Below are 21,104 nucleotides of genomic sequence, written 5' to 3'. Positions count from 1 at the left end.
AAAAAAAAAAAATCCTTTGTAGAAATTTTCAGACTGTTCTGTTAAACAAATGATATCTACTTAATGGTAAGAGTTTTTAGGTGCTTGGAATAGGGCAGAATGAACACAGGCTCTGAAGTGAAACCCAGATCCACTGCTTTCCAGCTGTGTGGCTTTGAGCAAGTTATCTGACTTTTTGAAACTTTTGTCTTACCCTCTATAGAATATCCTGCTTGCAGGAGAATTTGCAGCAGTGTATGTGAGTGCCTAGCACAACAGCAGGCAGATAACAGGCATCCAACAGAGTGAAATTCCCTTCTTCCTCCTCTGCAACAGGATCCACCCCCTGGGTTCATCCTGAGACCCTCAGCAGGGTTAGGGCTGATATATCAACTCCCTGTATCTGCTTTTTTTCTCCCCCTTTTTGAGACAGGGTCTTGCTCTGTTGCCCAGGCTGGAATGCAGTGGTGTGATCATGGCTTACTGCAGCCTCAACCTCCTGGGTTCAAGCAATCCTCTCGCCGCAGCCTCCCAAATAGCTAGGACTACAGACACACACCACCACACCCAGCTAATTTTTTTAAAAAAAATTGTAGAGAGGAGGTCTCACTATGTTGCCCAGGCTGGTCTCGAACTCCTGGGTTCCAGTGATCCTCCTGCCTCAGCCTCCTAAAAGTACTGGGATTACAGATGTGAGCCACTGTGCCTGGCTGTATCTGCTTTAAAGGACAAAAATTGCACTTAACCTGGGTACTGCCAATGGACTCATAACTGAGTATTCTTTTTCTCTATTTTACAAAACAACCCAGGTATGCTCAAAGTCCCATAAAAACCCAGTGTAACAATATGCTTGAATCACACGAGTGCCTTATTCTCTCATTTTCTAACTTGGAAGAAAGAACATGAATACCACAAGGAACCACCTGTGGAGATTCAGTTCTAGGGCGCTGGCAGCTGTCGGGGCTCGCCTCAGGAGCACCCAGCTCATCCCGCCCTAGCTCTGCCTGACTTTCCAAGAAAGGGACCCAAGGAAGCCTCCTGCTCCTGTGGTGGTGAGGACTCAAAGTGGTAGGCACTCCAGGAGAAAAACGAGCCCAGCCGAGAAACAGTACCAGGACATTCCCCATGCAGAAACGTCACCCCAGGCTCCTGACCCCAACCCACTCAGCAGGGCTCAGCCAGTGCCTCCTGGGCTGCTGCAGCCATGACCCCACCTGTCCCACCTGCTCGGCAGAGGTGGGGCTGCTGGAGGAAGGGTGAGGGGTCATGGGTACCCCTGAGGCCCCTCCTCAGAAGCTGGGATGCCAGGGCTGAAACTTGTGTCTGCCAAAACAAACAAACAACAACAAAAACAACAACAGGAAAAAGAACTTCCCCACCTGAGAGAGAAAAGACTGAAGATTCCTTCTCTTTAACTGGGTTTCAGGTGCCTGAACTGGATCCAAATCACCACGAGTTCCCTGGCACTTTAGAGTACAGAGGCAGGCGCTGTCTCTCCTGTCAGCCTCCACCCCTGCTGGTCTCTTGCTCACAATCCATTCAGAGCAATTCAACGACCATCAGCTGAGCACTTACAGTGTGCCCCGCCAGCACTGTGCAAGCTGCTGGGATAAGTCAGGCTTTGTTCTTGTTCTCAAGGAGATGAGGGCTGTCTTGCTCTTAGTGAAAAACAACTAACTTCTAGAAACACTTTTTATTAATGTATGATGGACATATGGAAAAGTGCACATATTCTAAGTATGCAACTCAATGATTTTTCACAAACTAAAACCAGTGCCCAGGTCGAGATTAAAACAGCACCAGAAACCCAGAAGCCACCCCAACCCCAGCCTCCAGCCACTCCTCCTCGCCCCCAAGTACCCCGTTTTGACAAAGCTGGCAACGGTAGCTAACTTTGATTGAAGGTACATCAGTGCCAGGCACTGGTACATGCACCTTCCACCTACTGATTCCTTTAACTCCCGCACCATAGATATGAAGGCACAGACAGTGGGGCACACAGCTAGCAACGAGCCCACTCTGAACCCAGGGGGTTGGTTTCCCGAGTCCATGTGTCCCTGATGACTACCCTTTCATTGCCGCCCTGGAGACAAACAGAACTCACTCACTGTGTACTGCAACACCAACACATAACAAAGCTGGAGGGTTCTGCTGAGGGCGTCAGGAAAAGCCACTGAGGGTGGCCAGATTTGAGCTGGACCTTGATGAATGCATAGGAGTCTCCCTAGCAGATAAAGGGGAGGAAGTGCATAGCAAAGTTGCGGCGTGGGGGGGGGGGACGTGCAAGGGGTCCTGCGTGGTGACCCGGGGGGCGGGCGAGGGGTAAACAGGTGCAGTGGGAATACTGACCTAGAGCAGGATTGGAATATGTACTGGGGCTTTGCCAGGGCAGGCTTCGAAACAGGAGATGAACTTGCTCAGGTTTACAGTGGGTGACAGCCCCCAAGGGAAGCCATGGACGATCTACCAGCATGGGCAGGACCCAGCTTGGTCAGGGCGTCCTTCACGCGGCCTCTAACCAGCGATTCCTCATTGGGTGTACAGGCTTAATGGCTCTGCAAATGTTGGGGTTGTTTCTGTGTGCCTTTGGGTAGGGTCAGAAAAGAGACTCCGCCCCCAATTTCGAGACACCTTTTTACCCAGATGGCAGAGACATGGCCGATTTTACAGATAATTGACTGTTATCTATATATCTATATCTATTAGTACATAACAAAAACAAAATAGACTGTCTCATCACAAGTCTTGGGGTCAGGCACTTTCTCTGTGCGAGGCCGTGGGACTGCAAACAGCACAGGGAAAAAAGAAAGCGGGATCCGCTCGGGACGCCTGAGCCTCGATTAAGAGGTGCGGCTCGGGATTTGTGGCCGGGGCGAGAGACCCTCACGCAGAAGTCCCCAAGTGCGCAGGGCTGGACCTGGAACTTTGGAACGCGGAGGTCAGACCCAAAGGGTGGGCGGAGGCCTGCACTCCAGCTAAGGGGGTCCAGCGCCGCACCCCCTCCCCAAAGCCGGAGCCGCCGCCACCGTCCCCGCCCACCGTCCTCCGCCCCGCCCTGGCCCTCCCTGGGTCCTCGGGCCCCGGCCCCCTCCCTCCCGGCCCCCACGCTCCCCCGCTCGTTGCGCAGCTCCGGCTCCTCCCGCCGGCTGCATTGCAGACGCCGCCGCCGCAGGGCGCGCCGGGACCGCGCAGGGAGCCCGAGCCCGGGAACGCGGGCCCTCGGCGCGGAGCTTCGGGCGGCCCCGACGGCGCGGGGAGCCGGGCAGGGCGGGCGCGGGGCGGCCCCGCGGGAAGGGGAACGGGCGGTCCGCGTGGGGCTCCGGGGGCCGTCGGCCCGGGCAGCGGGCGCAGCCGTCGGGCTCCGAGCCGTCCCGGCCTCGAGGGGACCGTGGCCGCCCCATTCGCGGGCCGCGCTGAGCCGGGCGGGCAGAGCGGCGGGGACCGCGTCGCGAGGGACCGGGGGCCCGGGTCTCGCGCGGGTACGCCCGGGCCGCGCTCCGCCCGCACCCTCCGGCCGGGGCCCCGCCGTCCAGCGCGGCTCGGGCGCAGTTCCGGCGCAGTCCCCGCGCCGAGCGGCTCCGCGCCCCGCACCAGCTTCTGCCCGGCTCCGGGTGACGTCGCGTCCTCCGATTGGGCCACACGGCCTGGGGGGCGGGGTCGGGTCCGGTGAGCTCACCGCCGCGCCCCGCCATTGGTTCGGGCGGCGCACTCGGGCAGTGGCGGGGAGACAGCGGTACCCGGAGCCCGCGAGTCGTTCCAGCTGCGGAGAGTGAAGCTGAGCGGGCGCGGGGCCGGGCCGGGCCGGGCCGGGCCGGGCCGGGCGGGGCGTAGGAGCCAGTGAGCGGCGGCTCGGCGCAAGCCTGACGAGCGGGAGCCGAGCTCAGCGGGTCCGGGTGAGTGCGCGGCGGCGCGGGGTTAGGCGGAGGGCGCGTGCGGGCGAGGGCGGCGGCCGGCGGGGGCGCGCGCGGGGCGAGGGCGGGGCCGGGGCGTGGGGGGGCACGCGTGCTCGCGGGTCGGGGGCGTGGTGCGCGGCCACGCGTGTTTCTGGCGCGAGTGTGCGGGGCCAGGCCGGGAGGGCGTGCGCGGGCCGGGCGTGTTTACGCGCGGCGGGGAAGGGCCGCGAGGGTGCGCGCGTTTCTGGCGCGAGTGGGGAGTGTGGGGATGCGGCGGGCCCGGTGTGGGGGGCGTGTTTCTGGGGCGAGAGTGGGGAGTGAGTGTGAGGAGCAAGGGTGAGGGGCTGTGGGGAGGGGGTGCGTTTCTCCGAGGAGTGGGTGGGAGACACGCGTGTCCATGCCGCGAGGGTGTGTCGACGCCCGAGCCTGCGTGGGGCCCGGGGCCGTGTGTCTGGAGTGGCCGAGGGCGTGAGGAGCGCTCGTGTGTGTTTGTGCGAGGGACGTGAGCGGCGGGTGTGAGCCACGCGTGTCTGGGTGCGAGCGCGGGCCGGATGCGCTTCTGGAGCGGTGCGAGGACGCGCGCGTGTGTCTGTGCGGGAGCGAGGGCGGGGACGAGCGTGTCGGGCGCGCGCGGGCGGGGCTGGGGCGGCGTCGGGGCGCGCGGGGGCCCGGCCCGCGGCGAGTGTGTTGGGGCGCGCGGCTCCTCCTCGCCACGGGCTTTTGGGACCCAGCGCCGCCTCCTTCCCGCGGCGGGGCCCGCGGGGCTCCCGGTGTCCCTGGGCGGGCAGGTGCGGGGCGAGGTGTGGGCACAGCCCTGCGCTCCTCAGCGGGTGCGGGATGGGGCGGCGGGAGACTGTGTCTAACTATAGCCCGGGGGAGCGGAGGGACGCTCGATTCACCCGCGTGCACAGTGCAGTCCTGAAAGTGGATGGAAGGCTCGGAGGAACTTCTGAGAGCTTTGCTTCCCTGGAGACTGGCGACCAGAGAGCACTTTCCACGCGCAGATGGGCCAGGATAGACGCTCGGGGTGGCCTTTTTGCATTTTCGGAGCTCTGGTGATTGGGTTTCTAGGCATTGCGCCTCTTTAGAGGTGGCGCTGATGGCGTTCTGGTGTTTGAGACTTTTTCGATCTCTGTAGATTACTGCAGACATCAAAAGCATTTCTCTACGAATCAGGTATCAGAATAAATTTCTGAAGTGATGATATTCTTGCAGACTATCTTCTTAATCAGTTGCCTCACCAGGGAAGGTCGACAATTTTAAAGTCCATTTTCTATTTTGCCCGCTTTTACGTGATAGGATTTCTGTTGGCAGCCTGAAGTATGTAATCCTGGAAGCCGACTCAGTAAACGTGAAAGGTGCCCTCAGATAACTACAGAAGTGCCTCCTGTGTTTGGTTGCTTGAATGTGCATTATATTTTTTCCACCAGTGAGGCCAACCCCTGACTTTTTAAAATCGTGCTCCCAAGTTTTATCGATAAAATGTCTGGCTATACATACAAGTAATCTTTTTCTCTTACTACCTTGAGGAGCTGAAGTATTCCGTTTCCCTACAGAATCTGTGTCTTAGCGAGAAACTATTGCTGGGAACCGGATCAAGAGAAATGCATTATGCAGAAGCACTTTTCCTGCTGTGTGTTTAGAAAAAAAAAAAAAGTTATTATTCCAAGATCAGAATTAAGACACTAGCAAATAAATTTATGTTTCTCTTTTTTTGTATTAGATTTAGAGAGTAATAATGTTTAATGTTCTAGAAAATAGCATTTACTTACAGCGTATGCATTTCCTAAATAAATTTAACCTAGTAGTGAAAAGAAGCCGAGAACTGCTGTGTATTCCTGAGAGACCTTGATGAGGTCATCCTGATTAATTATAATCTGAACAACTCAAATGGAAATACAGTATTTCATGTACTCGTTAATAACAGTCTTGTTTGTATTATTTAAGAATTTGGCTTTGGTGATACCCTGGCGGATGCATTATTTCAGGCTAATTTTTTTTTTTTTTTGAGACGGAGTCTCGCTCTGTTGCCCAGGCTGGAGTGCAGTGGCATGATCCCGGCTCACCACAACCTGCACCTCCCGGGTTCAAGTGATTCTGCTGCCTCAGTCTCTCGAGTAGCTGGGACTACAGGTGCGCGCCACCACGCCCAGCTCGTTTTTGTATTTTGGTAGAAATGGGGTTTCACTATGTTGGCCAGGCTGGTCTTGAACTCCTGACCTTGTGATCTGCCTGCCTCAGCCTCCCAAAGTGGTGGGATTACAGGCGTGAGCCACCGCGCGCGGCCCAGGCTTTTCTTTAGTCTTCTATTTAGGACTGAACTGGGCCTTTACTAAGAGCTGTCATTGCTGCAGTATATTCATGTGGGGCTGTTCTAGAATCCAGTACGTGAATAACAAGTGGAACTGAGAATTATTTACTTAATATGAGAAAGATAGCAAAGTTAAAGAATTGGTTGACATGAAAGTTTTCCGAGTGAAAGGTGTGAGGCTCTTTTTGAAACAGGTTTCACTCTGTCGCCCAGGCTGGAGTGCAGTGGCATGATTATGGTTCAGTGCAGCCTCCACCTCCCGGGCTCAGGTGATCCTCCCACCTCAGTCTCCTGGGTAGCTGGGACTACAGGCACCCACGACCATGCCCAGCTAATTTGTCGTATTTTTTGTAGAGATGAGGTTTCTCCATGTTGCCCAGGCTGGGCTCAAACTCCTGAGCTCAAGTGATCCACCCGCCTTTGCCTCCCAAAGTGCTGAGATTACAGGCGTGATGGTGGGAAAAGTCCAGATGTGATGTATTGAATTATATTAAAAACCACATGTTATTATTACTCACATTTAACATTTCAGAAGTGCTTATTAGCCTGCTGGGTGACACCAATGGGTAGTGTCACATCATGTCATGGGGATGTTGGCGTTCATAGTCATGGAGACCTTCAGTTAGAGTCTTATCCTCTTCTTAAATGAATTGCCCTGAAGTCGAATGACCATCTTTTCTTTGCTATTCTCTTATGTGACTGCATTTGGCTTAACATGACAGGCAGACAAGGAGATGCCATCGCCATCAGGAGATAGTTACTCTTCACCCCACAAGCAGTACAGCAGGTGACTCATTAAAACCATGGTATGATAGGTTGTGAATAGTAACTTTAAAAATAGGGCCAAGTGTGGTGGCTGACACTTGTAATTCTAGCACTTTGGGAGGCCGAGGCAGGTGGATTGCTTGAGCCTAGGAGTTCAAGACCAGCCTGGGCAACATGGAGAAACCCCGTCTCTAGAAAAAATACAAAAATTAGCCAGGTGTGGGGGTGCATGCCTACAGTCCCAGCTACTCAGGAGGCTGAGGTGGGAGGATCGCCTGAGCCCAGTAGGTGGAGGTTGCAGTGAGCTGTGATCGTGCCATTGCACTCCATCCTGAGCAACAGAGCGAGACTCCATCTCAACAAAACAAAACAAAAAATAGCCAGGCATGGTGGCTTTCACCTCTAATCTCTGCACTTTGGGAGGCCAAGGCAGAAGGATCGCTTGAGCCCAGGAGTTCAAGGCTGCAGTGAGCCATGATCATGCCACTGCTATGCAGCCTGGGCAACAGCAAGACCCTGATTCAAAAAAAAAGAAAAAGAAAAAGATAGTTGAGGGGGAGAATGCCAGTATGATCTTGTGTAATGCTTCATTTCAGTAAAGTTCCTTTGATAGACTAACTGGAATTTTAGTTTATAAAGTATCGTGATCCCTGTGATTTGCTTAATTTTATATTGTCTTGTAAACATTGAAAATAGAGCATAGCTTTAGACGTGATATGGAGAGACTAGTCAGCTCATCTTTGAAGCACCTACTGTACATCAGTTGCTTAGCAAATTAAAACTAATAATTAAATATTACTTTGAGGAAGGTAAAGTATAAGGAGTTTAATGAGGGTAAATGTTTCTAGGAGTTAAAGTGCTGGTCATAAAGCTACATAATGTTTTTGTAATGTGGAAAGTGATGATAAGCCATGTAAATAAATTTCTCCATTATATTAAACTAATATTTATCAACTACTAAAATTAATCATTCTCTCCATTTTTTCACCTTTCTTGTTTCACCTGACTTTCACTGCCCCATACATCATGTTTCACTCTCCAGCTGGCCACGCCCCATCCCCAGCCACACGGCATGAGCCCTCTGTCACACGCAGCCAGGCTGGTGTGCTGGTGTGCCTACCGTCACCCATACTCCATGTTAAATTCTGTCTCTTTTTTCCTCTGAGCCTCACTCAAGTCATTTATTAATGAAGCTTTTTTTCTCACCTCCCAGATTAGATTAACAGCTGTTTATGGGGTGTGGAGGGGCGGCACCTAAGCTGTATCTTCTACTATGCCTAGCATAATGCCACCTGGGAGTTGAAGTTTCATGAATATTGTTAGTTGGCAAAGAAGTTATCCAGCGTGATGCTACTCATTGGGTAGGGTGAGGAGACTGTAATGAAATGTGTTTCTTCAAGCCCAAGACAAACTTGATCCTACTCCGTGCCTTCGCTTCAGTCTTGCTTGTTGGTTATTTAGGCACAAACTCCAAATGATCTCCCATGCAGGTCAGTTCAGGGAGGAGTGAGAGGAGTCGAAAATCAATCTGTGGATGTGAGTCTAAAGCCAACTGGTGGATGTGAGTTTTCACTTAAGTGGTCTTGAGGTGGCCCTAAAAATCCTGGACACTGTACCAGTGTAAAATAGGCCTGACCCCTGAATCATTTTCCCAGACTGAGAATATTGTCCAGAAGCCCACTGTCTAGGGATGTGTGTAGGTAACAGCTGTTTTCTTTCATGTAATATAGCAGGATGGGCACTGGGTGTTTCAGCTCTACCATTCACTCAGTGAGAAACCTTATGTAAATTACCTTGTATCTCCGGCTCTCTTACCTGTTTTCCAAACCCATTAGTGGTTCAGAAAAGCATGGTCACCATCATCAGATTTTAAAATCAGAGTGCATTGCACATAGTAAGGGTAAGTATTGATTTGGGAAGCTTTTCTGTTTCCATATGGGAGTGTGTGTGCTGCCTTCTATTTCTTTCTGTGGACCACAGTTTAAAAAAGTTGAAAGCCACTAGACTAGATATTTCCTAATTCTCTCAATTCAGCTGTTCTGCTGTGATTCTTTTCTATGGTATGTGTCTGTTATGACGCCGCATTTAGCAGTCACCTAAGGCCTGAAAGAATTAAGATACCTCCATATGTATGAATTCAACAGATAGTCTCCAGCCAGGCCAGAGCTCAGTATACCTTTCCTTGTCTTACTGAATGTTTGGGCAGTCAACATTGAATCAGTGTTTCGAATAAGCAAGACAGTTTATTGCTACTGTCATTTATCACATGTTTTGTAGATTAATAACATTTGTATACTAAGGTATATTTAGTGGTATTGAATAACAATTTTTTATTTGTAAGTGGAAGCAGAACTTTTCTAATTATTTAGCAAAAGGATCTACATTTCAGTTAATAGATTGACTTTTTATTTACTTTTTTTTAATATTATTTTTTCAGACAGTGTCTCACTGTGTCACCCAGACTGGAGTGCAATAGCACCATCTTGGCTCACTGCAGCCATCCGCCTCAGCTTCCCAAAGTGCTGGGATTACAGGTGTGAGCCACTGCACCCGGACAATAGATTGACTGTAGACTCCTCTTCCAGCTGCAAGTGGCAGAACTCCACCTCAGACTGGCTTACATAAAAAAAGGAACTTGGCCGTGTGGTGGCTCACACCTGTAATCCCAGCACTTTGGGAGGTCAAGGCAGGAGGATCTCTTTGAGGCTAGGAGTCTGAGACTAGCCTAGGCAACATAGCAAGACCTCATCTTTTAAAAAAGTTTAAAACAAATAGCTGGACACAGTGGCACATGCCTGTAGTCCCAGCTACTCGGGAGGCTGAAGCAGGAGGATTGCTTGAGCCCAGGAGTTTGATGCTGGGGTGAGCCACGATTACACCACTGCACTCCAGCCTGGGTGACAGAGCGAGACCCTGTCTCAAAAAAAAAAAAAAAAAAAAAAAGGAATTTATTGACTCTTATGAAGTCCAGAATTAGTGTTATCTTCAGATAGAACTGGCTCTAGATGCGCAATGATGTCATTAGGCCTCCCCCACTGCCCCCAACCCACTCTCCTCCTCTATGTTAATTTTATTCTCAAGCAGGGAAGGGTCCCCAATATGGCAGCAAGATGGCCCACTCTGAGCTACAGGCTTATCATCTGCCAAATTACCAGATGTCTCCAGGAAGACAGCTCTTCTTTCCCTGTAGTTCCAGCAAATGTCTCATCTCTTATTGGCCCATCTTGAGTCACGTGTCTAATCTCTTGAATAAGGGGGACATGGTCCTGTCATTCATAAGGTCTGGCTCATACATCCCTGGAGCTAAGAATTGGGCTCTGTGCCACCTCAACCGGGTGCAGTTCCTTAGTTCAGGCTGCTCTAACAAAGTACCATGGACAGGTGTCCTGTAAACAACAGAAATTTATTTCTCATAGTTCTGGAGGCTGAAAGTCCAAGATCAGTGCCAGCATGGTGAGGGTCACTTCTGGGTTGTAGACTGCCAACTTCTTGCTGTATCCTTACAAGGTGGAAAGAGGGCAAGTTGCTCTCTGGTGTCCCTTTTATAAGGGCACCCATATATAATCCCATTCATGAGGGCTGTACTCTCAAGACCTAATCACCTTCCAGAGGTCCCACTTCCTAATACCATCACGTTGGGAGTTGGGATTTCAACATAGGAATTTTAGGAAGACATAACATTCAGTCCATTGCGCTCCCCAAGGAAGAAGCAAGGTGCCCTGATCAGGGATGAAGGAAGGGATGCTAGGGGGGCCAACTGTGAAGGAACCAATAGGTTTTGGTCTTCACACTTGATTGTCATAGTCCTAAAGAAAACACCATCCTGAAGCTACAGAAACTCACTCTAGGGCTTTCTTCCTTGCTTTTATTCTCATGGTCCCATTTTAAATGAGAAAGAGGAACCAGAACCCATCACCTTTTAGTGAATCTTTAAATGGATATTGACCAACAATTTCTAGGACCATTTCCAGAAAGTATGGTTCAATTCCTTAGTATTATACACTGTGGTTTGGATTAATCACCAAAGAATTTATTTAAATATCCTCTTTTCTAGTGAAAGAAACGATGTCACTCTAGCCAGAACCAATGCCCCTGGTGCGCATGTGTGTGTAAGATGTTTTATCTAGTGATGTAAAAAACAGGAAGTACTTGGCCTAAAACTGATGATTCTGAAAGCTTTTAAGTCAGTTGAGTAATATTTCCCAGAAAAACAGTGCAATAAATGGCAGGTAGGTTCCCAGGCTAGCCTGAGAACAAAAACCTTTTGGGACCCACTATAGATACTCTGCATTTGCAGGAGAGAAATAATTAAAATAATGTGTGTGCACACATATATATGCATATTACAAAACATTGAACTACATAATCTATAAAGTCTATCAATATATAATATACAAGTATGTGTTGCAAAACAAGTGAAAGAATTGATGTATTAAGTGATGCTGCTTAAATAAGGAAATATATAAAATAACTTTGGTAAATGGCAACAGTTTTGGTGAAGATTCTTAATTCACAGGGTAGAACTCAAAATGGTTCTCTGAAAATACAGTCTAGTTCTCTAATGTTTTAGAGTAAAGTTGGATAGAATAAGTAATATAAATTTATTGATAACCTAACTCCAACGTTATTCATTATAATTACTTTTTTTTTTTTTTTTTTGAGACAGGGTCTGACTCTGATGCCCAGGCCAAAGTGTAGTGGTGCGATCTCGGCTCACTGCAACTCCCGCTGCCCAGGCTCAAGTGATCCTCCCACCTCAGCCTCCCAAGTAACAGGGACTACAGGTGTGCATCATTGTGCCTGGCTAGTTTTTGGATTTTTTGTAGAGACAGGGTTTCATATGTTGCCCAGGCTGGTCTTGAACTCCTGAGCTCAAGCAGTCCACCTGCCTCGCCTCCCCAAGTGCTAGGATTACAGGCTGGAGCCACCACATCCAGCTCAATCTTACTTTTATTCCCAAATGGAACAAAGAAAGAGAGTGAGAGAAATCTTTCTGAGGTGCCTCGGATAAGTAAAACAAGGATAGGGAAATGTATTAGTCCATTTTCATGCTGCTGTGAGGAAATACTCAAGACTGGGTAATTTACAGAGAAAAAGAGGTTTAATGGACTCAGTTCCACACAGCTGGGGTGGCTTCACAATCATGGCAGAAAGCGAAGGAGGAGCAAAGGCACGTCGTCTTACATGGCAGCAGGTGAGAGGACGTGTCCAGGGGAATTGCCCTTTATAAAACCATCAGATCTCATGAGTCTTATTCACTATCACGAGAACAGCACGGGAAAAATCCACGCTCATGATTCAGATACCTCCGACTGGGTCCTGCCCACGACACATGGGGATTATAGGAGCTACCATTCAAGATGAGATTTGGGTGGAAACACAGCCAAACCGTATCAGGAGAGGGTGGGTTAAAGAAGTGATTCTGTCTGTCAAAGGTTGTCTGAAGTGGAATGGACTGACCACACAGAGTGAGTGAGGGAGTCTCCTGAGTTGGGAGAGAGGCAATGGTAGTGAGGAGACAATGGGTCAAACCATTTCCCACACTGATCTCTGGTTGGCACGCACCACTCATCCACGTAGTTTTACTGGAGTCTGCGCTACGCTGGAGTAGTACCAGAGCCTGATGAGAGGAAGAGGAAGAGGAAGAGGAAGAGTATGGACCAAGACTTTCCTAACTCGGAGATTGTCTATATCAGAAAGGTATCCTTAGGGCTAGTTTCCTTCCCAAACTCTTCTGTGGGAACATTAGTTTCAGGAAATGCCTATAAGAACTGCCCCCCAGCCCCCACCCCACAAAAAGTTTCACATAAGTTTAAGAAACACACCTACTATTGGCGATTATCAATTTATAGCGTCTGTTAGCATATTAGGGTTCAGAAAAGTCTTCCCTTAATGAGGTGTAAATGTGTTTATTTGTGTTTCACCTAGTATTTCCAAAACATCTTTGATACAGCATTTTGTGTCTGCTGATCAATAGCTCATGGGAAATGTTCTACAGAATGCAACCTGGGAAATGCTTCAGCAGATAGACCATCCTCACAAAATAGTTCTGAGCTGTGGTATGGTTCTTTGAGCCCCCTGAAATTGAATACAAGATCTTATATGTACGTATGTTTCTAGGAGAGGACTCAGCCTTTATAATTGTCAAAGAGCCCCTGAACAAAAAGCGTAAGAATTGTCATTAAGGGCTCTTTTCTAACAAGGGAAGTTCAGTTTCTCTTAAATTTCTCTTATCTGTATATTTCGTATCAGCATAGGGGATATTGCCCGGTGAGCACCGCAGCCACTCAGGGGTCCACACTGAAGAGGCCAAGTTATGAACAGGGGCTGAGTGTTATTCATAACAAGTTATGAATAATCACTTGATTATTTATGGTTGAACAGATTTAAAAATGGGCAGCTACTCTCTTTCCACCACGAATTGTGGAAAGATATTATCTATGCAAGACACTGACTTTTAGCCAAACTCCAGATACATTCATTTCTGAAAACAGAAGAAAATAACATGTTATTTCATTGCAGTAAAGAGACTTCTTGAAAAGTGAAGGCCCACTGACCTGCAGAAGAGAATGTTGAGAGTGATTTAGTAATATGCAACTTAAAACCAATGAACTATAGAAAGCTTTTCCTTCAAGAAATTAAGAACATCCAACTCATCTACATTCAGATTTAGAAATCAGCATGTATTCCTCTGAATGGTCTACCTTTAAGCCAATTCATCAGAGCATCAGAGAGCTGTGAAGTTGGACGACATTGGACTTTGATGAAATGGTGCTTTGGTGTTCTTTAATACCAAACAGTAATAAACAGTCACTTGAAACCTAGTAGTGCTTTTGTCGCAAGGATGTTGAAATCTATTAAATCACAGCATCTTTTTTTTTTTTTTTGGAGACAGAGTCTTGCCTTGTCACCCAGGCTCTGGCTTTGGGCACGATCTTGGCTCACTGCAAGCCTCTGCCTCCTGGGTTCAGGTGATTCTCTTGCCTCAGCCTCCCGAGTAGCTGGGACTCCAGGTGCATGTCACCACACCTGGCTGATTTTTGTATTTTTAGCAGAGACGGAGTTTCACCATGTTGGTCAGGCTGGTCTCAAACTCTGACCTCAGGTGATCTGCCCACCTCGGCCTCCCAAAGTGCTGGGATTACAGGTGTGAGCCACCACGTTTGGCCCACAGCATCCTTCTTATTAGGACCTATGGGAGAAATTTATTTCGATCCTAGTACCAAGGAAAGTCATGCTATCCAAAGCAACTGACGTAGTGTGATCTTGAAACTCACTGCCCCCTTTTTGCTTTGTTTGTTACGTTCAGCCCAATTTGGGACTCACATTTCACCATTTTGGAGGGTTTAGTCTGTTTTCTGTGAAACAGTTTTACCGGAGCTTTCTTTTATTCTTGTCTGTAACATCATGAGTCCTGATTTTGCCTAATCTGCTATTAATCACAAGTATTTTTGTTAGCCACCTCACACAGGATTGTTACCAGTTAAGTGAGAGCAGGAAGGGAAATAAAGAGGCTCGGGGGAATGGGCTGGGACAGGGAAGGAAAATCAGGAAAAGAGGGGAAGAGCAGAGAACAGACTAAGGAGCATCTGGAGGTATTAGGGATTCGAGAGAGAGGATTCTCAGAAACAGTGCACAGTGCCACCGGAGTTGGCTATTAACGTTTTGTTCCATTATTTAACTGCTTCCTCAACCACTTGGGGGGGTTCTGTAAGGATCTGCAGATTGCATATCCCCTGAAACTGGATGAAGTCAAGCTGCATCCCATAGCCACACACACTTTTTTTTTTTCCTTGAGGCACAGTCTCTCTCTCTGGGCCAGACTGGAATGCAGTGGCACAATCATGGCTCACTGCAGCCTTGAACTCCTGGGCTCAAGTGATCCTCCCACCTCAGCCTCCCAAAGTGCTGGGATTACAGGTGTAGCCACTGTGCCAGCCACATCCCCCTTTCACAGAAAGCACCCTTAAGTGTTTTGCTTTTCTGCGTAATCCAAGGGATGCTTTAATGCTGGCCTCAGTAATTTATACATTTGTTCAGGCCTCACTGATTTGAAATTTGCAAAAATCGACGGATGACTCTGGTCTAGGCGTAGGGTGCCAGGGGATACTCAGAGGAACTGAGTGCCGTGCCAGCATGGGAGAGCAGTCGTTGATGTATTCTGATGTGGCATATGGAGCTGAGACATGAAAGAATCCTCACAGGTATCATGACACTACTCGGAAGAAGCTTAATGACTAAAAATTTTCTAAAACCCTGTACTTCCCTTGGGGAAATAGTTTATTTCTGAATAAAATATTTACGTGGTATATTGACTTTTTAAAAATATCATCTATTTATCAGAAGGGTCTATGATGAATTATAAAATTGTTTTGCTTTGTTGTATTTTGTTTTTGAAACAGGGTCTCACTCTGTTGCCCGGGCTGGAGTGCAGCGGCATGATCGAAGCTCACTGTGGCCTCCACCTTCTGGGCTCACGTGATCCCCCCATCTCAGCCTCCAGAGTAGCTGGGACTACAGGTCCATGCCACCATGCCCAGCTAATTTTTTTATGTTTTGTTGAGATAGGGTCTTACTATGTGGCCCAGGCTGGTCTCCAGCTCCTGAGTTCAAGTGATCCTCCTGCCTCAGCCTCAAAGTGCTGGGATTACAGGCATGAGACACTGTGCCCAGCTAATATTCTTAAATCATTTTATCCCTTAGGACCTATTTTATTAGCCCCTAATAATAAAGATAAAATATTGGACAGATATTTTATCCAGAATACAGCTATTTATTTTAAAATATGTACATTTCATTCTACTAAGTTGGGAAGGACTTATTTACCTATATGTTTTCCAGATTTTATAGCACTATGAAAAACATTATAATTAATAAACTTGTGAGTTCTGGAACAGAAGTCTCTCATGTAGAATCCAGTATTTAGAAAAATACATATTTTTGGAACGTCTTGGGCTTTAACTCTCACAAGTTAGCAAGACAGTTAGGACCGTCTGTGCAGATGGTCCCCCTACAGTTAGTTCTGAGAGCCAAGCCTTGCCAATAGCAGTCCTAAATAATGTATGGAGAATGAGCTTGGCACAGCTAATGAGGATCCAGCAATCCCACCACTGGGTCTGTAGCCAAAGGAAATGAAATTAGGATGTCAGAGAGAGATCTGCACTCCGGTGTTTATTGCAACACTGTTCACAATAGCCAGGATACGGTAGCACCCTGAGTGTCCATCTGTGGATGAATGTGTAAGGAAAATGTGGTCTGTGTCTACAGTGGAGTACTATTCAGCCATACAATAGAATGAAATCCTGCCATTGCCAACATCAGAGCTGAATATGGACAGCATTCTATGAAGTGAAGTAAGCCAGGCACAGAAAGACAAATGCCACATGATCTCACTTCTAGGCAGAGTCTTAAAAAGTTGATCTCATGGCAGTGGACAATAGAATAGTCATTACCAAAGGCTGGGAATGGGGACGTTGGGGAGACGTTTGTCAGAGAATGTGTATTTACAGTTAGACAGGAGGAATCAGTTCAAGAGATTATTGTACCGCCTGGTGACTCGAGTTCATCATGATATATTCCTGAACATTGCTAAGAGGGTAGACGTTAAATGCCCTCACCACAAAAATGATAGCTGTGTCATTATTTAATGAACAGATGTACTCCGAAGAACATTTGTACATAGTGCATTACTATGTAGTACATTTGTTAATTAGCTAGATTTAATCTTTCCACAACGTTCATGTACTTCAAAACATCAGGTTGTAGGCAATAAATACGTACAATTTATGTCCATATAAAAAAAATTTGGGGCCAGGCGTAGTGGCTCACACCTGTAATCTCAGCACTTTGGGAGGCTGAGGCAAGAGGATCACTTGAGCCCAGGAGTTTGAGATTAGCCTCGGCAACATAGTGAAACCCTACCTCTACCAAAAATACAAAAAATTAGCCAGGCGTGGTGGTGCATGCCTGTGGTCCCAGCTACTTAGGAGGCTAAGGCAGGAGGTAGAGGCTGTGGTGAGCCATGTTTGCACCACTGCACTCCTGCCTGAGCAGCAAAGTGAGACCCTGTCTAAAAAGAAAAATAAAAAAATAAAAACTGATATGTTCTTATTAGCTAAAAGGTGGCCATGAAGGAGCTCCTTTTAATAACTTGGCTGAAAAAAAGCCCATCATAGAAATGACTCATGGAAACAAATATTTGTTCTACTTGTTATTCTGTACCTTGTCCTTCTTGAAGTTCACGTTGTATATTTCCAATAGTTGAAATTAAATCATTTAGTCAATAAATATTTACAGAGGGCCTACTGTGCACCAGGAATTTCTGCTAGGCCTCAGGAATGTAGCAGTGACTGGGATGAACGTAGCCACTGGCCTCACTGAGCCAACACAATTTCTCTTTACGTTCATGTATATGAGACTGAGTTTCTGGAGACAAAGTCTCATATCGTGTTGGGTTTTTGTAGTCCCGGTGGCTAACAACTTGAGTTGTCTTGTTCACCCTTAGTTCCCTAGAGCCTTGGCGCAGTCTTAGCCAGCAGTGGGCATTCCGTAAACACAGTGGGCATTCTGTAAACATTTGTGGAATGGGTCTGTTCTGGCCGGATTCTCCATAGTTATTCCCCAAGGATTTCAAGTGGTGTTTTGATCATGCTGGGCGCCACCGAACAATCCGCTGGTGCTTAGTTATTGTATCCATACCTCCTGACAATTCCTGCGCACTTTGTCGTTTCTGTCTTTGCAGTTTCCTTTCTCAAGTGTTAGGATTTTCATTTTCCATTTTCCTTTATATAACCCATTTAAATCACGCCTTCATATCCAGGTTAGATCATTCATTGTTCATCTCCAGGTCTCATTACAGCACTTTTTTTTTTTTTTTTTTTGAGACAGGGTCTTGCTCTGTCACCCAGGCTGGAGTGCAGTGGTGCCATCTCAGCTCGCTGCAACTTCTGCCCCCCTGGGTTCAGGCGATTCTCCTGCCTCAGCCTCCCGAGTAGCTGAGAATACAGGCATATGCTACCATGCCCAGCTACTTTTTGTGTTTTTAGTAGAGACGGGTTTCCCCATGTTTCTCAGGCTGATCTTGAACTCATGACTTCGGGTGATCCCCCTGCCTCGGCCTCCCAAAGTGCTGGGATTACAGGCATGAGCCCGGTCAGCACTTTTTTTTTTTTTTTTTTTAAAGACCTCATTAGTCTTACGAGTAATACGCTTTCTCCGTTCTTCTGCATTCATTTCACTAGTCTTACTTTAGAATGTCTCAATTCTTGTTTATAATATTTCGGATTTTCACTGTGCACTGAAACTGTTGAGGCAGTGTGCTCCAAACTTGTTGCTTTCTTCAAAGTTAGCCGACTTTAAGATGTTCTCCTCTTTTGTAGACTCTTTAAAGGTGGGTGCAGAATCTGTATGGGAGTTCCAAATCTCTTTTGTGCTTCATGCTAATTAGCTGCAGTTTTACTACCTTTGTCTTTAGTTGGATTTGTTACTTCACTGACAGCAGAGTTGGCTCCTGCGTGGTGGAGGTGCCGTCGGTGCCCGAGACTGTGTTGTGATGTGGCTGCCTGAATGTTCCTTGGAGAATAGGTTTGAGATTTTCACCCTGAGACACCCCTAGCTCTAGTATTGAAAGATTTCAAATGAGAGATGATTGTCAGTTTGCTTTGCTGCCCTTGTAACATTTTGTCTAATCACTGTTGGTCCATTGTTTTGGAAGCATCCTGAATGATTTTTCTTAACGAGTCCAAGACTGAATATGGGGATAGTGTAAAACCAAGACCAGGAAGAAGTATGGATGCAGAATTATGACAAATGAATAAGGCCTAAGCAGCATTGCTCATTGCCATTTCTAGTGTTTTGATATACAGAGTCAGAGAGTTTTTAAAAAGTGGAGTATGGCGGTTTTTTCTACGGCTAAATTTAGCCATTGCTTTGGAAAATCAGAGTGGTACAGCTTGTGCCTTATCTCCACCCGGCCCTTACCCTTCCCTCTGCACTTGGACATCTTAAACGGCTTGCCCGGGAGAAGCAGCTTAATATACTCTCGTGGCCCCATTTATTCTGGGAGGGAATTAAGTGACTTCATTTTCCCTGTCCTTCTGAGCTTCCTAAAAAATTTAGGAGACTTCCTAAGCAGCGCTCACAGTGCTCTACAGAAATAGTTGCAGGCATGCCTCCTTTGCCTCCTCAGCTCTCCCTGCCAGGGCAGCCAAGGGCTGTAAGTGGAATGAGAGATGGATGGCAGTGGGAGAGCACATGTGCACTTGAGCTACAAATAACGTGTTTTAAAATAGCAGATGGTATTTGATGATTGCTTCTTCATTCACTTACCTGCCAAGGCAAAACTTTTTCTTCTCCTCTGGCAACAAGACCTGAGGTGGCTCAGCTCAGCAGTTGTAATAACAAGTTCTCATGTTTGCCGATATTATTCATTAGCTGATGTGCAGGCATTCATATTCATGGACACTTTCTGGGGCTGTTCTAGAAAGTGTTCTTTTTGTTTAACCCGATCGAAACCTCATGTTTATACAACACTTGAACCTGGCTGACTTGTTAAACACCTTGGTAACTAACGAAAGCCACTCCTTTCATTGAGGGGGGCTGCCAGTCATTTGTATTCCAAATAGTCCATTTTTCTCTTGAAAAGGGAGAACATCTCAAAGTTAGGGGTTGGGTGTTTTTTTTGTTTGTTTGTTTGTTTTGTTTTGTTTTTGAGGCAGAGTCTCACTTTGTCTCCCAGGCTGGAGTGCAGTGGTGCGATCTCGGCTCATTGCAACCTCCCTCTCCCGGGTTCAAGCAATTCTCCTGCCTCAGCCTCCTGAGTGGCTAGGACTGCAGGCGTCTACCACCATGCCTGGCTAAATTTTGTATTTTTAGTACAGACGGGGCTCACCACATTGGCCAGGCTGGTCTCAAACTGCTGACCTCAAGTGATCCGCCTGCCTCAGCCTCCTAAAGTGCTGGGATTACAGGCGTGAGCCACCAGGCCAAAGTTAGGGGTTGGTATTTTTCATGCGAAACTCAGTGGCTATAGAAAAGTGACGCTGCTGGGAAGTTCCGGTGTGTGCCTGTGAAGAAGTCAGCGCATTCCCAGCCTTGCTTCCAGAGTCTTCACTGTAGCTGCGTGGTTTCCTTCCCTGAGCTTAAAGCAGATGGCAGCCAGCCGGGCAGACATTTGCTTTCCAAGTCAGCTCTGCTGGCCTTGGATCACTTTGACCATCCTCTCTTGCCCCTGGACAGGTGATACAGCTGCTCACTGGTGTATGAGTCACCTGGGCTGCACCGTGGGGAGCGGAGGCTGCTCAGGTTCTTGCCCCAGAGTTTGGATGACCTCATCAATAAATAGGCTTCCAGGAGCTTAAATTAGAAAATAATCCTTTCCACACGCACTCACTTTCTGAATGGTGCTAGGGATGCAAGACAAGGTCCCTGCTTTCAAAAAGCTCACATTCTAGCCTCTAGCAGGAATGACACGTAGGAAAAGAACTATCCCTTCATTTGCTCAGTACTGTTAGGACCCAGGGCAAAATGTGGAAGGTTTACCAGGCATAGCAGAAAGAACATTGGTCTGGAGTCCAGTCTGTGTTCAAATCTCTGCCCTGATACTTACAAGTGGTATGCTCTTGGGTAAGTAACAAATTTTCTTAGCATCAGCTTCCTTTTCCGAAAATGAAGGGGGAAATCTTTATTTCAGAGTCATTTTGAGGATTAGACATAATCCATGTAGAATGTCTGGCCTACTGTAGATGTCCAGTAGCTGCTGTTATTATTATTAATAATATTGGAGTGATGTCTGAGCCACACTCTGAAGAGTTGAGAAGTTCACCAGGTGGATGAGGAGAAAGGTTGGCCTCGGCAGAGGCCCAGAGGTAAATAGAATTCCTGGTCGTGAGCCAGGAATTTTGGAGAACATTGAGTTATGAGAGAACCCTAGAAACATAGCCTGGGATAGTTGGTAAACAACAGTCCATTCTGTGTTACAACAAAGAGTTTACATTTTATTTTGTATGTTCAGGAGGAGGGATTTATTTTACTTTATTTTTATTTATTTATTTTTTTGAGACAGAGCCTCGCTCCATCGCCCAGGCTGGAGTGCAGTGTATTTTTATTAGAGATGGGGTTTCACTATGTTGGCCAGGCTGGTCTTGAACTCCCGACCT

General features: G+C 47.5%; 1 protein-coding gene across 11 annotated transcripts in view; it reads left to right on the top strand.

Annotated features, from left to right (window-relative positions):
• The window catches only part of CAMTA1 (calmodulin binding transcription activator 1), a 980,974-nt gene that overhangs the window by 911,842 nt on the left and 48,028 nt on the right, over positions 1–21,104 (top strand). The window contains exon 1 of one of the 11 annotated variants that reach the window (XM_054441148.2): positions 3,687–3,872. The exons of the other annotated variants lie outside the window; for them this stretch is intronic. The gene's annotated coding sequence lies outside the window, so the exon portion shown is untranslated. Of the gene's footprint in view, positions 1–3,686; positions 3,873–21,104 lie in introns of those variants that run through there. 11 annotated transcript variants of the gene reach the window in all.

This window comes from Pongo pygmaeus, chromosome 1 (assembly GCF_028885625.2).
Source record: "Pongo pygmaeus isolate AG05252 chromosome 1, NHGRI_mPonPyg2-v2.0_pri, whole genome shotgun sequence".
In the NCBI taxonomy this organism is placed as follows: domain Eukaryota; kingdom Metazoa; phylum Chordata; class Mammalia; order Primates; family Hominidae; genus Pongo; species Pongo pygmaeus.
The sequence above is the reverse complement of the archived record's forward strand: the minus strand, read 5'-3'. Positions and strand labels throughout refer to the sequence as shown.